Source organism: Pleurodeles waltl, chromosome 9, assembly GCF_031143425.1.
Source record: "Pleurodeles waltl isolate 20211129_DDA chromosome 9, aPleWal1.hap1.20221129, whole genome shotgun sequence".
NCBI lineage: Eukaryota > Metazoa > Chordata > Amphibia > Caudata > Salamandridae > Pleurodeles > Pleurodeles waltl.
The window spans coordinates 532,349,706-532,368,322 of NC_090448.1; positions in this window are offsets into that span (position 1 = coordinate 532,349,706).

Here is an 18,617-nt window from a genome sequence, read left to right on the forward strand (position 1 = left end):
TATGCAGGCTACACTCCAGCTCCATTTGTGTCACTGTCTAGAGGGGATTCACAAACAGCCAACTGTCAGTCTGACCCAGACAGGGAATACACAAGCAGGCAGAGTCACAGAATAGTTTAAGCAAGAAAATGCCCACTTTCTAAAAGTGGCATTTTCAAACTGATAATTAAAAAAAACACCTTTACCAAAAGCTGTATTTTTAAATTGTGAGTTCCTAGACCTCAAACTCCAAGGTAAACTGCACTTGAAAGTTATTTAAAGGCAGCTCCAGTGTTAACCTATGAGAGAGATAGGCCTTGCAACAGTGAAAAAAAGAATTTGGAAGTATTTCACTGCTAGGGCATCTAAAACACATCAGTACATGTCCCACTTTAAAATACAATACACCCTGCCCATGGGGCTACCTAGGCCCTGTAAATCTTATATGGCAATCATGGAGAAGCCAATTACACCTAAAATTTACACAGGGAGCACTTGCACTTTAGTACTGATCAGTAGTGGTGAAGTACCCAGAGTACCAAAAACGGCAAAAACAAAGTCCAACTCACAGTCAAAACATAGGAAGCAGAGGCAAAAAAAAACATGGGAGACCACGCCAAGGATGCCGGGTCTAACAGGTGTCCTCCCCAGCTGAAAGTGGGGAGAACTACCCAACCTCATGGGAGTTCTTATCACTAAGGCGGAATAATCTGGACAGACCATCAGCATTGGTGTGTTCTGTTCCAGGGCAGTGTTCCACCGTAAAGTCCTTTCCCTGCAGGGAGATAGACGGCCTCAACAGTTTTGAGTTCACACCCCTCATCTGCATTAACCATCTGAGGGGCTTGTGGTCTGTCTGAGCCTGAAAGTGATTCCCAAACAAGTAGGGTCTTAGCTTCTTCAGCACCTAGACCACAGCAAAAGCTTTACACTCAATTGCATTCCACCTACGTTCCCGGGGAAGCAAACTCCTACCAATGAAGGCTACATGCTGGTCTAGGCCCTCTTCATTTAGCTGTGACAACACTGCTCCCACACCATGCTCTGAAGCATCCGTCTGCACAACACATTCTTTAGAGAACTCAGGTGCCGTCAGCATGAGTGGCGTCCACATGGCTGCCTTCAGGGCATCAAAAGTTGTCTGGTACGCCCTGTCCAGATCATCTTTTTGGGTTCCTTCTTGGAGGTTAACTCAGTCAAGGGAGCAACAATAGTGACATACCCCTTGACAAACCTCCTATAGTAATTTGTGAGACCTACAAAGGCTTTCACTTCATTTTGGGTCTTGGGAGGCTCCCAAGCCAGAATGGTATCAATCTTTGGCTGTAGGGGTGCCACCTGGACACTCCCCACCTGGTGTCCCAAGTACACCACAGAACTCTGCCCTATTTGGTACTTACTTGCCTTAATAGTGAGGCCTGCCTTCTGCAGGGCCTCTAACACTTTGCAGAGGTGTTGCAAGTGTTCCTCCCAAGTTGAGCTGAACACAGCAATGTCATCCAGGTATGCTGCACTGAAATCCTCCAATCCAGCCAACATCTGGTTAACTACCCTCTGAAAGGTGGCAGGGGCATTTTTTTCAACCTAAAGGGCATCACTCTAAACTGACAGTGCCCATCTGTGGTAGAGCATGCAGATCTCTCCTTAGTTCCCTTAGTCAAAGCAATCTGCCAATTTCCAGAGGTCAGATGAAAAGTACTTAGATATTGGGCAGCCTCAACCGATCAATGAGCTCATCAGCTCAGGGGATGGGGTGTGCGTCAGCCTTCGTGACGGCATTGAGTCCTAGGTAATCCACACAGAACCTGAGTTCTGAAGTGGCACCAGGAGCAGCAGCCTTTGGGACCAAGACCACAGGACTAGCCCAAGGGCTATGGAAAACTCAACCACAAGAACTAACATTTTGGATACCTCGTCCTTAATGCTGGCTCTAACCTTGTCAGTCACCCTGTAAACTTTATGTTTCACAGGTGGACTGTCCCCAGTGTTCACGTCAAGTGTGCAGAAGTGCGTGACCCCTGGGATCAAGGAAAAGAGAGAGGCAAACTGTCCCAACACTTGCCGTCAGTCCCTCTGTTGTTCTGAAGTCAGTGAAGGGGAGAGGTTCACATCCTCCACTGAACCATCTTTCTTTTTGGCAGACAGGGTGTCTTGAAGAGGCTCACTCTCTTCCTCCACCCTCTCATCTGTTGCCAAGAGCATAGTCACTTCTGTGCTCTCAAAGTGAGGCTTGAGGCGGTTCACATGGAGGACCCTCAAAGGGTTCCCAGGAGTCCTCAATTTCACCAGATAGGGGACATCACTCTTGCACTCCACCACCTCAAAAGGCCCAGTCCACTTGTCCTGGTGAGCACGAAGCTCCACTGGGGCCATCACCCACACTTTTTGTCCAGGATGAAACTCAACCAGAGTGGCATTCTGGTCATACCACCATTTCATATCTTCCTGGCTTGCTTCCAGGTTCTCTTGAGTGAGCTTCCTGAAGCGGGAAGTCATGTTTCTAAAAGACAGCATGTAACTGAAAACATCCTCAGGGGTCTTACTAGAGGCTTTCTCCAAGCCTTCTCTAACCAGACTCAAAGATCCCCTAACAGGGTGGCCATACAGCATTACAAAAGGGCTAAATCGAAGACCCTTTTGTGGCACCTCACCGTGTGCGAACAGAAGGCATGGCAAGAGGATGTCCCAGTTACACCTCAAGGGCTCTGATAGAGCCATAATCATGCCCTTCAAGGTGAGGTCGAATCTCTCAACCAGGCCATTTCCTTGGGGGTGGTAAGGAGTGGTAAACCTGTAGGATACCCCACACTCCTTACACAGAGACTTCATATATTTTAATATGAAGTTGGTATCCCTATCAGATACCACCTCCTTGGGGAACCCCAAGTGGTTAAAAAAAACCTCAGTGTACGTCCCACCACTCGTGCAGTGATTGATCTCAAAGGAATGGCTTCTGGGTACCGGGGGGCATGGTCCACCAAGACCAGGATAAACCTAATGCCCATGGCTGTCTTGGGATCCAGAAGTCCCACAATGTCAATACCAACCCTTTCAAAGGGGACGCTGACAAAAGAAAAAGGTTGGAGGGGAGCCTTATATTTCCCCCTATTCTTTCCACTTGCCTGACAAATTTGGCAAGACCTTCAGTGCGCATCTGAGTGCATGCGCATTTGGGGCCAGTAAAAGTGGGTAATAAGCCTCTCAAAGGTCGTGTCCTGCCCCAAATGTCCAGCTAAAGGCACATCATGAGCCAAACCCAGTAGGAAGGTTCTGAAGCACTGGGGTACCACCAGCACATGGGCTGCTCCAGGCTCAGGAACCTTAGTCTTGCTATATAGAAGGCCATCCTTCCAATAAATCAAGTGTGAACCAGACTTGTTGCCAGATGCCTGGTCTGCAGCCTGCTGCTGCAAACTCTCCAGCGTAGGGCATATTTTCTGTGCCTCAAAGAATGCTTCCCACTGGTAGCTCCCCCTTCCTGCTGCCACTGAGTCAGCTCAGACACCTCCCCCAGCTCAGCCACCTCGTTCCCTGTAAGCTCCAGGGCATCCCCCTCAGGTTCAGCCTACTCTCAGACCATAGGAACTTCTGGAGCGGATTTCCCATGCCCCTTGACCTCCCTCCTTCTCACAGGCACCCTGGGCCACTCTTTCATGCTCCAGGGCCTCCTGATCATCCAGACGGGCTGCCATTGACTGGGTGGACACACACACACACACACACACCCCCACCTAAGCAGACCCAATGTGAGACCTGTGTTCTACCTCCTTCAAAGGGGAATCCTATAGGTCATTGCCAAGCAGACAATCTACAGGCATGGTTGGACTCACAGCTATCCTCAAGGAACCTGAGACCTCCTCCCACTCAAAGGCAACCTGCACCACTTTGCACCAGCACTTAGAGTTGTTTACTGCAACTATCTGGTGAAGTGCATGGGGAACTGACTGTTCTTCAGACATCAGGTGACTTTTCACAGTAGTCACACTGGCTCCTGTGTCTCACAGAGCCTCCACCCTCTGTCCTTTGATGGTCACCAACTGCCTGTATTTTTTTAGTGCTCTCAGACACGAGGGTCATTTGGACTATCTCACAGTCCCCTAGTGTGACAAGGGTCATCTCAGATGGCTCCCACCAACCTGGAACCAATTCCTCCCCAAGAGCTACACTGGCTAAACCCTATAACTGAGCACCAGTGGGTGACTGTGTCCCCTTGGGACATTTGGGATCCCACCTGATCACATGCATAGCACTTGCAGGGACCCCTCTATGCAGGTTTCCCTGTAGAGATCCATGGTTTCTTTTCAACTGGGGGCTGGGAATCTTTACCCTGGGAACTAGGTTGGGACCCTTTAGAGAACTCCCCTGTTTACCCTTGCCCACGTCTTCTGATGGGGACTCTGCCTACCCATGGTCTCTCCCATACCTCTTCTGGACCCTGGTGCTTTCCCACCTGTCCACGTCTCTCCTGAGCAAGCTTCCTGGAGTAAGCCATCTTGCTGTCACGTAGGTGCTGGCGCAATTCTGGAAAAGAAAGACTGTACTCGTGCTCCCAAGCAGTTGAGTTGTAAAGCCCCTCAAAAGTTGTTACCTTACTGCCCTTATCCCAGCCATCTAGTGCAAAAAGAGTCAACACATTCTAACCAGATTTGGGATTCCTTAGTTTTGTAGGACCTAAACATGTCCTTATACTGCTCTGGGGTGAGACCATATCTTGTGAGTAGGGTGTCCTTCGTGATAGAGTAGGTGAGTCCCAGAGGATCCCCTAATTGTCCCTCCCCAGTACTTCAAAGTGCTTCCACAGACCTGCCCCCCAATGTGCTTCAGGGTCCATGTTCATGTGGAGAGCAGACTCATACCCCTTGAACCACAGATAGATGGCATCTTCCCACTTGTAATCCTTCACCAGATCTTTAGGAATGTGTACCTTTCTCTAAGACTGCACTGAGGTAGTACTGCTACCATCTCTACTCGCCTGGCTCCACTAATCCAGCTCCCTTAGACTGAACTCATGAGCCAGAAGCATCTGTTTCTTCTCTATGGCCAACATTCTCTCTTCTATCTCCATTTTAAGTTTCTCTAACTCCAACTGGTGCATCCCCTCTGCCTGTCTATCCTGAAACTCCTCAGAAGTTAGAGCCTTGGATGACACATTGCTACCTGGCCTGGGGACCCTTCCCCCAGGCAGAATAGGCACATCCACTACACAGATTCCTCTGCATCTCCCCACCCTCATCCTCCTCCTTTGTCTACCTCCCAGCCTCCTTGGCTGCCACCCAGGCTCTCAATGCCCTTTGCAGCTCCTCTTTCCTGGTGGAGCTCTTGATTGGGCAGGAACGATCCTTGCAAAACTGCTTCAGTTGAGTCACTGTCTACTCCTCCAGTTTCTCCAACTCAAAAACAGCCTTCCTCCACTCCAGCCCAGATGGCCCTTCAGGATATGCAGGCTATATGCCAGCTCCCTTTGTCTCACTGTTTAGAGGGGATTCACAAACAACCCAACTGTCAGTCTGACCCAGAGAAGGAATACACAAGCAGGCAGAGTCACAGAATGTTTTAAGCAAGAAAATGGCCACTTTCTAAAAGTGGCATTTTTAAACTGACAATTTAAAAAACAACTTTACCAAAATATTTTTTTTTCAATTGTTGGTTCTGAGACCCCAAACTCCACATCTCTATCTGCTCCCGAAGGGAAACTGCACCTAAAATGTATTTAAAGGCAGCCCCTTTGTTAACCTATGAGAGGGATAGGCCTTGCAAAATTGAAAACTAAATTTGGCAGTATTTCACTATTAGGTCATCTACATGTCGCATATTTAACATACACTGCACCCTGCCCATACAGCTACCTAGGGCCTACCTTAGGGGTGCCTGACATGTATACAAAACGGAAGGGTTGGGTCTGGCAAGTGGGTACAGTTGCCAGGTCAAATTGGCAGGTTAAAACTGCACACACAGACACTGCAGTTTCTGGTCAGAGCCATGTTTACAGGGCTACTCATGTAGGTGACACAATCAGTGCTGCATGCCCACCAGTAGTATTTGATTTACAGGCCCTGGGCACCTCAAGTGCACTTTACTAGGGCCTTACTAGTAAATCAAATGTGAAAATCATGGAAAAGCCAATTGCACCTACAATTTACACAGGGAACACTTGCACATTAGCACTGGTCAGTAGTGGTAAAGTGCCTAGAGTACCAAAAACAGCTAAAACAAAGTCCAGCACTCAGTCAAAACTTGGGAAGCAGAGGCAAAAATACAGGGGACACCACGCCAAGAATGCCAGGTATAACAAGTCCATTCCCTTCTTTTATCTTAGTGGTTAGCCCTTTACTCCCTTCCATCAAAACTGTGCACCATGTTGAAATATGAAGTGCAATTAGTAGTCTTAGGAGATTTGGTGGCATTGCCAGTTCAACAGGTGTCTTCCACGTGGCTGATCTATCAATTCTGCCAAATGCCATAGAAAACTGTATAAAGCAGTATAAATTACCTGAGATTTATATTTTACATAATATTAATGTTTGGACAGCTGCAATATTATCAGGTACAGAGCATTACGATCTAAAAGTGGATTGTTCTTGAGGAATTATTTCATTTTCGCACACACAGTCTTGCAAACTTCCTAAGATACATCTTGCACAAATCTTGCCAGTTTTATCAAAGAGAGAAAATCATCTATATAATTGTTAGGGTTTTGTCTATCCTCTTTTACAGCAGGGGAATGGAACCATAATACTTCCTTTCCAAAAAATTAGGAATGCATCCTGGCTAAACATTTTCCCCTTAATTCTGGGTTGGCTTTCATGGCCAAAACTGGAATTTGATCAGGACCCATAGGTATAGAAGATCTAGCACTTTTTATATAATCAACAAACTGATTGATTGATGAGGAGAAACCACTTTGGACTCATGAGTTTGGGTTAGGTAACGATTAAGTGATTGACCAAGGGCTTGATCATTTGCGTTCACAGCATTTAACTTGGCAATATAATCAGACCATACCTGTGGTGAAATAGAAGTGACAGATATGTTCCTTAATGGAGTCTAAGGCCCTCATTACAACATTGGTGGTAAATCCTGCTTACCGCTGTGCAGAAGACCGCCAACACACCGCTGCGGCGGCAGAATTCCGCTACAGCTATTACGACCCACATCTCGGAATCTGCCAAAATATAGACACCCACAGAAGTCCGCCACACCAAGGTCAGTGATAAACTGGCGATAACATACCTCCACCGTCACGCCAACAGGAATACACCCACACTATCACAACCCACTAATCCACGCAGCGGTCTTTTAACAGCGGTATTCCATTGGCGGTACACACCGCCGCGCTCAAAATACACACACATTTACAAAACACAACCACATTGGACAAATCGAAATACACACACCTGATACACATACACACACCACTCCCACACACCCAATAAAATATAAAACACACACCCACATCACCCACATCACCCCCATGACAAAAATTGAGAACGAAGCACAGAGAGAGACACCACCATCAACAAACTGGCATCCACAGGCACACAACACCATCACTCACACAACATCCATGCACCTCACATAACACACACAAACACATCTCCTCACACATCACAACACACACCACCTCACACATCACCCACACCACCCCATGGCACCGCAAAGACACCCCAGGTTCTCTGAGGAGGAGCTCAGGGTCATGGTGGAGGAAATCATCCGGGTAGAGCCAAAGCTATTCGGATCACAGGTGCAGCACACCTCCATTGCTAGGAAGATGGAGCTATGGCGCAGAATCGTCGACAGGGTCAACGCAGTGGGACAGCATCCAAGAACTAGGGATGACATCAGGAAGAGGTGGAACGACCTACAGGGGAAGGTGCGTTCTGTGGTCTCAAGACACCAGATTGCAGTTCAGAGGACTGGCAGCGGACCCCCACCTCCTCCCCCACAACTAACAACATGGGAGGAGCAGGTCTTGGCTATACTGCATCCTGGGGGCCTCGCAGGAGTAGCTGGAGGAATGGACTCTGGTAAGTCAAATGTTAACTATTACATCCCCCACCCTACCTGCATGCTATCACATACCCCCACCCTCACCCACACCCCATCACTCCAACACCTCACATATGGCCCGCTATCACAAACCACCCATCCCAACACTACGCCCTGCATGCAACACCAAAGCATGGACACCCATCACCAAAGCATGTCCACTACAGATACCCATACAGATCCCCAAACCAAATACCACACAAGGTCCTAGGCAAGAATGTAAGCACTGGGGTACAGGGTCACCCAGCCATTGCACACGATGGCACACAGAGATGCAATAATCATGCCTTTACACCCCTGCAGGGCCCCTACCCAACGTCACCGGACAGGAGGTTCCAGACATGTCCACCCCCCACAGAAGAGGCCCACAGTGATGACAGCAGCTCTGTCCAACTGGATTTAGATGACCAGCCCGGCCCATCTGTGACCTTGGGACAGTCTGTTCCCCACACACTGACACATGCCACCACAGAGCCTCCCCCCTCAGGAAACACCAGCACAGCACCCACCCAGCAGGCCCATCCCTCTGTCCCCAGGACACGTCAAGCAGCAATGTGTCCACCACTACAGGGAACCCAGGCAAACCCACAAACCCAAGAACATCAGGGACCTTGGGGCAGTGGCAGTGGGCACACAGTTCAGGGGACAGAGGCACAGGAAAACAGGGCAACTGGGAGGGCTGCTGTGCGACAGGGGGGGGACAGGCCCAGGGAACCCACTCTCCACGAGGCCCTCTCCAACATCATGGGAGCATACCACCACTCCCAGGAGACGATGGCCACGGTCCTGGCCAGGTTTCAGGAGATCCAGCTTCTGCAGGAGCAACAGTATATGGGGTTCAGGGAAGAACTAAGAAACATCAGTTCTGCCATGGGCACCATCGTAGTGGCTCTGAATCAGGTAGTCAGCACATTGCGGGACACTGTTGCACCACAAAGGGCCCCTGACACTAGCATGGACCAAGAACTGCCTACCACCTCCGCCGGCGCTAGTGGACAGGAGGCCCCGACACAAGACCAGCAGGCCACCAGAACCCCACCCCCTGCAGAAGGAGAACCACCCCACAAGCGGGCCCTGAGATCCAGGAAGAAGACAGAGTAAGATGCCAAGACCCCAGTCAGGAAAGGATACCTCCCTGATTGTCATCCCACTGTCCCACATTGACACCCTGTCCAAACTTAAACTGCCCCTGCTCCACTTTCCACAGGCATCTGGACAATGCACCTGTGATACTGATAGTCTGGACTCTGCCATGGACAATCCTCCACCATCACACCTCAACGATTTGCACCCACCCACCAATTTAGAGCACTGTAATAAACACACTTATTGCATAAAACAATCTGGAGTCTGGCTGTGATTTTGTACAAATGTATTAGACATTACCGTGCCAAATGGCATATTCACATTGTGATGCCAACATACCAATGTCACACGGCTGTAGTCCATGGGTAAACAATGCAGATGTCAGACAATGGGGGCGACATTTCTGAAATCAGAAGGGGAAAAACACAACTCAGTTACCATACACTGGGGGAAAAGGTCAGACAGTAGAGATATAGTAGGGGTTAAGTATAAGTAAAATGCTGTTGTGGATTCTTTCCTGTGTGTCATTGAAAATACTGCTGTATTACTGTGTTCCTGTTCTCTATGACGTCCTCTTCGTCTTCCTCCTCTTCACTCTCCACAGGCTCCACAGCTGCTGCAACACCACCATCTTGACCATCCTCCTGCAGAAAAGGCACCTGGCGTCGCAAAGCCAGGTTGTGAAGCATACAGCAGGCCACGATGATCTGGAACACCTTCTTTGGTGAGTACATTAGGGATCCACCAGTCATATGGAGGCACCTAAACCTGGCCTTCAGGAGGCCGAAGGTCCGCTCGATCACCCTCCTAGTTCTCCCATGGGCCTCATTGTACCGTTCCTCTGCCCTTGTCCTGGGATTCCTCACTGGGGTCAGTAGCCATGACAGGTTGGGGTAACCAGAGTCTCCTAATAGCCACACACGGTGCCTCTGGAGTTGACCCATCACGTAAGCGATGCTGCTATTCCGCATGATGTAGGCGTCATGCACTGACCCAGGGAACTTGGCATTAACATGGGAGATGTACTGGTCAGCCAAACACACCATCTGGACATTTATCGAATGATAACTCTTCCTGTTCCTGTACACCTGTTCACTCCTGCTGGGGGGGACCAAAGCAACATGTGTCCCATCAATGGCACCAATGATGTTGGGTATATGTCCAAGGGCATAGAAATCAGCCTTCACTGTAGCCAAATCCCCCACCTCAGGGTAGACGATGTAGCTCCGCATGTGTTTGAGCAGGGCAGACAACACTCTGGACAACACCTTGGAAAACATGGGCTGGGACATCCCTGATGATATGGCCACTGTTGTTTGAAATGACCCACTTGCTAGGAAATGGAGTACTGACAGCACCTGCACTAGAGGGGGGATCCCTGTGGGTTGGCGGATTGGTGACATCAGGTCTGGCTCCAGCTGGGCACACAGTTCCTGTATAGTGTCTCGGTCAAGCCTGTATGTCAGTATGACATGTCTTTCTTCCATTGTCGACAGGTCCACCAGCGGTCTGTACAAGGGAAGATTTCTCCATCTCCTCGCATGTCCCAGCGGACGGTGCCTATGAAGGACAACAGCGAGCACAGAGTCAATCTACCCACAGGTACGTAACCACAGCTTGCACATAACACGATTCCCAATGCATTGAATGGCTTGTATGAGTGTCGATGCAAGGCCTAGGTATGTGTGACGCAGTAGAAAATAAGGCATGTGGGCCCTTGAAATGGCGGCTGCCTGACCTGTGAAGTGCGGCAATGGGATGTGAGGTCAATGCGCTGGCGTGCCACCCTGCGCACCAGCACCGCCTTCCCAGCAGCCCCTCAGCGTTTGCTCCGTGCTCGCTCACCCAGGAAGGTGGGCATCTCCTTCGCCCCAGGCACCTCAGGCCCTACCCCAGTCACCCCTGATGCCCTCAGTGAGGAGATCATTGACCTCCTGAGGACGCTCATTGTTGGGCAGTCTACCCTTTTGAATGCCATCCAGGGTGTAGAAAGGGAGGTGCACCAGAGTAATGCATACCTGGAGGGCATTCATTCTGGTCAGGCTGCCCATCAGCGATCGTTCAACACTCTGGCCTCAGCACTGATGGCAGCAATTGTCCCTGTCTCTAGCCTCCCCCCTCCAACTTCCTCCACCCAAACCCAATCCCCTGTACCTCTGCCTATCCCAGACACACACATCAGACCCGCCTGCACACACCTCAACACCCAAGGGAAGCTCAGACAGACATAAGCCCCACACATCACACAAGCATTCACACAAGCAACATCCACATGCAAACATACCAACACCCACTGCCTCCACTGTGTCCCCCTCCTCCTCGTCTCCCTCCTCCCTCCCAGTCACGTCTCCACTCACACCTGCATGCACAACATCTTCAGCCACTACGTCCATCACCAGCACACACACCAGAACCCCCCGCACACGTGCAGTCACCACCCCCACTACCATTCACACGTCCCCTGTGTCCTCTCCCAGTGTGTCTGTCACCCCCTCTTCCAAGCTACACTAACACAGGCAGCCACCCACCCAACAGCCATCCAGCTCACGACAGCCCCCAGCCCAAGCACCTGCACCCAAAGACAGCAGACTTCAAACTCCTACAACCACAACCTCTTCCTCCACTCCCATACCTACTACACCTACCCGTCCCTCTCTTTCTAAACTTATTTTCCTATCAAAACTTGACCTCTTTCCAACAACTCCCCCACCCCGTCCATCTAATAGGACTCCAGTCAGCACCTCAGCCACCACAAAAGCGGGCCCTCTGAAGACAGTCTGCCATGGACTGTGGAGTCCCCCACCCTCAAGGTCAGCCAGTTCAGTTGGGAGCCAAGGCACGTCCAGCCAACCCCCGCAAAAACATGCGAAGATTGTGAGTGGCCGGCGCGAGAGGCCTGCAACACCTGGAACCAAAATCCCTACCATGGCTCCGGCAGGGAGTGTGGTGCCAGCTGGCACACCGCCAAAGGTGGGGAAGGGCCACAGGCGAACAGGGAAGGCTGGGAAGGGCAGCACGCCCGACAAGACTGCCAGCAGCCCAGCTGTGCAGGAGGGCCCCGCATGCCCCATCCCAGGTGGGCAGGAGTACAATAACAGGCCCGGTACTGCAGCCCAGGAGGGCCCCACCGGTTCCATCCCAGGTGGGCAGGAAGGCGCAGCCAGCCACGGGTCAGGTGGCGAATGACCTCCACGCCATGGGCGGATCCGCTGAACTGGGCAGTCATCCGAAGCACCGCTGAACTGGGCACCGCCGTCTCAAGCACCACTGAACTGGGCCCTTCATCTCAAGCACCGCTGAACTGGGCACCGCCGTCTCAAGCACCGCTGAACTGGGCCCTTCATCTCAAGTACCACTGAACTGGGCACGCCGTCTCAAGCACCGCTGAACTGGACTCTTCATCTCAAGCACCGCTGAACTGGGCACCGCCGTCTCAAGCACCGCTGAACTGGGCACCGCCGTCTCAAGCACCGCTGCGCTAGGCACCGCTGTCTCAAGCACCGCTGAACTGGGCCCTTCATCTCAAGCACCGCTGAACTGGGCACCGCCGTCTCAAGCACCGCTGAACTGGGCACCGCCGTCTCAAGCACCGCTGCGCTGGGCCCTTCATCTCAAGCACCGCTCCGCTGGGCACCGCCGTCTCAAGCACCGCTCCACTGGGCCCTTCATCTCAAACACTGCTCCGCTGGGCCCTTCATCTCAAGCACCGCTCCGCTGGGCCCTTCATCTCAAGCACCGCTCCGCTGGGCCCTTCATCTCAAGCACCGCTCCGCTGGGCACCGCCGTCTCAAGCACCGCTGTGCTGGGCCCTTCATCTCAAGCACCGCTCCGCTGGGCACCGCCGTCTCAAGCACTGCTCCGCTGGGCCCTTCATCTCAAGCACCGCTCCGCTGGGCCCTTCATCTCAAACACTGCTCTGCGGGGCCCTTCATCTCAAACACTGCTCCGCTGGGCCCTTCATCTCAAGCACCGCTCCGCTGGGCACTGCCGTCTCAAGCACCGCTCCGCTGGGCCCTTCATCTCAAACACTGCTCCGCTGGGCCCTTCATCTCAAACACTGCTCCGCTGGGCCCTTCATCTCAAGCACCGCTCCGCTGGGCACCGCCGCCCCAAGCACCGCTGGCCCATTGGCGGAAGGGGCAGGCCCGCATCTGTGTCGGGCAGGGCTTCACAAAGCACTCTGGGCACTAGTCCCCCTCCAGTACCAGTGGAGACTGATATTGACTTGAGAGACTGTGGCTTTGCACTCCCCATGATGGCACAGTGGGCAAGCCACCCACTGTAGAGACTTGAGAGACTGTGGCTTTGCACTCCCCAGGATGGCACAGTGGGCAAGCCACCCACTGATATTGACTTGAGAGACTGAGGCTTTGCACTCCCCAGGATGGAACAGTGGCCATGGAGGTCCCTCGTGGATCTGGCGTCGTGGACTCATCTGGCTGAGGTGCCCCCCCTTCCCTTCCCCCTGAGGTGCCTGTAGTTTTCCTATCTGATGCCCCTGCAGTGTTCTCTCCGTTGGAGTCAGGTATCCTGTGTGGGCTTTGCCCATGTGATTTGGGCCCAGTGGCCCGCGAACAATGCCTGATACACATATCGGACTGGACAATTTATGTATATAAAGTTTTAAATGTGTGATATATTTTATACTCAGTTATACAATACTGTATATTCCATAGTTTAGAATCATTTCCTTTTGTCTTTGCATTCTTCAGGGCGGTTTGGGGGGGGAACTGTGATGTGTTGCTATGCATTGATGTGTGTGTTGTAGTGGGTGAGGGTGAGGGAGGGTGTGTCGCATATGTGTGTCCCCGTAATTGTTTCCCTCCCCCCTCCCCTGTGTCGTAGGTGCAGTACTCACCGTTGTCTTCTGCGCCAGCGTTCGTGCTCCTGGTAGAGGAGCAGGAAGACCATCGCTGGGAGGATGTGGAGTTCGGGTTCCATGCTGTCCAGATTCCTCGTGGGGTGTATGGAGATGAGCGTTTTCCGTTTGAAATGGCTGTTTCCGCCGTGTTTTTATCGGCGGGGCTTCCGCCCCGGAAAAGGTGGCGGATTGGTGGGTTGTGATAGGGTGGGCGGTACATTGTCTCCCGCCTGTCTGTTGGCAGTGACCGCCGCACTGTTTGTTTGTCCCGCCGTGGCGGGCGGTGTGTTGAAGTGGCGGTCTCTGTTGGCGGTTTCCGCCAGGGTCGGAATTGCATTTTTTTTACCGCCAGCCTGTTAGCGGTTTTGCCGCCGCTTTAACACCGACCGCCAGGGTTGGAATGACCACCTATGTAACCAATTGTTGATGATCTCCTTCTGCCAAATATAGTAGTTCTTGTCAGAATAACCAGTGCAATTCCTCCTATAATTGTAATTCCTCTGGTTACTTTTAGAAAATAAATTAGTTGTCTACTGCTAGTGTCAGGCATGTAGGGGGTCATTATGACCCCGGCAGACAGCGGTAAAATGGAGAAAAGTACTGGTGGTACTTTTCCCCAAATTAAGACATTGGCAGTTTGGCTCAAGCCAAACCGCCAATGTACCACACTGTCCGCCACAGCGGTAATGACCTCAGTCTCCAGCCAGGCGGCCGTCACTAGCCTGCCCACGGGGTTATGACCCTGCCTACTGCCATGGTTTTCGTGGCTTCCTTACCGCCACGAAAAGCATAGCGGTAGGCACTATCAGTGACAGGGAATTCATTCCCTGTCACTGATAGGGGTCTTCCCCACCCCATCCACCTCCCAGGTTTCTCCCAACCTCCCTCTCCAGACCCCCCACGACATACACGCACCTTCACTCACCAATGAACACACACACACACACACACAACACGCCCCACCCCCTCCCCTGTCGGAGCACCCAACTTACCTGATGTCAGGGGGTCCTCTGGCAGGAGACAGGACAGGGCACTGCTGCCAACAGCAGCGTCCGCTAGCAGAACATCGCCAGGCCATATCAAGGGTGATGATATGGTCTGCGGCGGTCTACTGCTGTGGCGCTGCTGCTGGCAGCAGCGCCACGTTACCGCCATCTACCGGCATGACCACAGCCAGATTTCCGTCATCCTTCTGGTGGAAATCCGGCTATGGTCATAATCTGGCTGACGGCTGGTAGCCGCGGTGATGGTCTTTTGGCGGCCGTCGCCTCGGCGGTAGGCAGTATATACAGCCAATGTTGTAATGAAGGCCGTAGTGTTTTGGAAATATTGATTCTTGAATATTCCTGGCATCTTCTTTCTCTTTATTTCTATACATACTCAGGAGATTATTATTAGATAATTTAGCATTAAAATCCCCCACCATCAAATACTGAGAACTTCAGTCATATTCAATTGTACTTTTGATGAATTCAAATGAACTGGCCAAGATCTAGCCATTTTTCTTTCCTGAGGGTATATATACATTGAATAAGACAAGTGATTTTTTAATTACAATAGGTATGATCCAGCAATGTTATTTTTATAAATTGAATGTAATTGCTTGGACCTGTTTATGTCTCATACTTCCATTAACAGAATGTCGATAGTAATATGACTAAGCATCCCTTTGTGTGGCCTTTACTACATACATGCACACATGCATGCAGGAAAGGGTATCTTCCTGCACAAAAACAATCCTCAGAGACATTTCCCTCTTTCTAAATGTGCTGCAGAATGCAACAGACTTAGAAAGAGGAAACAAAAAGGAGAAATAAAAGTATTTCTCCTTGTTGCGCTTGCCCTGTGAAGGTGCAGCATTTTGACATATTCCCCGGTTTGCCAGAGTTGGTAAATCTCGGAATGTGCCAAAATTCATGGGTGGATGTGTGGGATCACCCACCCTCCATCCATGGAACACCTCTTTTGGGCAGAGTAACCCAAGGCAGCTCTTTGTTCTGCCTTGCATTACTTCAGATTTATCTTGCCACTCAGGATCATGCAAGGGGACTTTGTGTGTCTTGAATAATCCAACTTCATTTTTGCATCACCCTTGCACCTCCTTGTGTGGCACAAGAGTGGCACCAAACCAAGATCAAATTGCCACACCGTCCTTTGCAGGCAGACAATGGATTCTTTCAAAATTGCCAAGATATTAATTGTGTCCTCTTGTAAGCCTGCTAGGTTCCAGGAAAAAAGATGCAGATTTTTTTAAAAAGGTAGTTTGTAAGCCTTTTTGATTTTATTAGCATTTACCTTTCCAGATAGCCAAGCCCAAGATAACTCTTAATTTGGGGATTCCTGGGTTGTATGTTTGCAAGTATTAACCTTCCTGCCATCAGTATCAACTCGAATGACCAAAGAGTTACATGACTCATTAGCACTAACTATATTAGATGATTGAGGGCTATAAACTGTGGAAATTAGGTCTGTTGTGATGACATTATGTGACTTTATTCCCACTAGAAATTGTTAGATAGGAGAAATGTCAAACCCATTATTACATAGAAGATCAATGTCATTTAAAATCATTGATGGAACTACCAATGTGCAAAATTCGACTCTTGCCATAAAAGGATCACATTTTGTGAGAAAGAAGACTAACTTAATTTCCGATTGTAACTGTGGATTGTCATACAAAATATCAGCTATTTCAAGAATTAACGTGGTACTGCAAGGTTTATTTTGTAAATGTGGAATTAATGGAGTTCACAGATTAAGAACAGAGATATCTCATATTTTAAAGAATATAAAATTTAAATGGATAAATTGTGTTTCATGACCTCTAGTGCTAGAGGATTCAGGTTTTGATTAAGACCATTTGGGGCCAGTACAGTTGAAAAACTATCGGATTATAATGGGTGGAATCTCAGTGAAATTTTGCTGCACAACATCCATCTCTATGGTGCAAGGGTTGCTGCTTTGGTGCATGGCAGCAAATTTAGCGCAGAGGGAAACACAGGGTGTGCTGCATTCTAGTAAATATAGTGCATCCCTGCGTTATGAAAATGACACTGTGTGATGCTGCCAAATTTGGCACCGCCCACCATCATTTTCTGTTAAATGTGACCCACTCTGTACTACATTTGGCTTCCCCACTAGATTTCATATACTTCTTGAAGCAATATTAATGCTAGTATCAAACAGTGATCGAGTACCTGTTGACTTAAGGACATTAATGTCTACTTTTTGATGCTCAATAGGGGCTTGAGGATTCCCAAAGTGAAGATTGTTAAAATTACGAGTTTTTAATATAGAGGTCAACATTTTCAGTGAATGATCTGAGTTTACTGTTCTCTTTTCCAGTAATGATAAAATTAACTCCAAGATTCTCTCTAAAATTTGTAAAGCTTCCTAAGGAATTTGGGGATATTGGAAAGTCCATCATCATGGAGATTCTCGCTACTTGGTGTATTGGTGATTTTTTTTTATATGTCTTTCATTTCACTTTTTGCTGCTGGATAAGTGAAGCTATGGATCTTGATATCGATAAGTGTATAATCCATTGGCACCTGTAACGGGAACTTCTCATTTAATGTTTTTCTATCAATTGAGTCTTTGTCATTAGAAACAGGGGAACGTAGTGTTTTCATAGCAGGTGCTTTTTCAGATATTAACATAACAGAACCTTCTTGTGGAGGAGAATTATGGAGAGAGTTTTTCCACCCTTCTTGACTCCTTGTGGGGACTGTTGTCTCTTCAAAAGAATGATATGGTTTCTTAGTTTTTTAATAGTCATTTTACCAAGCAAGACTCTGAAAAAAAGGGTAAAACATTAGTTTTGTAAAAAAAAAAAATAACAAGTGAGTTTAAACTCCTAGGTAAACACAGTCAGTGGTGTACTTATATTGTTGAACGGAGCACAGAATACAACAATTTCCTGACCATGCCTTGGAAGTATAAAGCCTCAGTCGCCATCACGCACAGAGTACCAACTACTTTGGAAATTCGAAACTTACTTCAGAGAAGACACTTTGAAAATAAAGTGTCCAGACAATTCTGGGGAAAGGCAGCAGACAACCAGGAAAAGAAACAGCTTGTCTCTTCCAAACTTCTTCCAGGCCGACTTCCCCTACTAACTCTCAGAAACAACCCACCAGGCCAGCTGCTGTCTGGGGCCCTGGCCAACCTGTTGCAAGCTCTGCCGCGGCAGAGCAGGACCAAGCACGGTGATGGCTTAGCAGTCCAAACTCCAATGGGGCTGGAAGCAGATCAAAACAAGCATTTGCAATGCAATAGGGTCTCGCATTTCTCCGAGTTACAGCTATTAGCAGTTGTAAACTCCCAACGGACTCTTATTGCCACCTTAAATGGAAAAAAACTGCGCGATCGCGCTGCTACAGTTCACTCGTACGGACAGTTGAAGACGGCATGCAGGTAGAAGAAAAAAAAATTCAAAAAAAGGGGTTGATTGCGCTGCTACAGTTCACTCGTCGTGAAACCTATCGGCAAAAGTGCAATTATCTATGTAACCGGCAAAAGTGCAATTAACTATGTAACAGGGTCGATGTCATGCAAAGCACTGGACTTCCGCCAAGCGAGATCGCACTGCGAAAAAAAGATAAAAAGTAGTCCACAAACCTGACGGGAAACAGCAAGCCTCGCA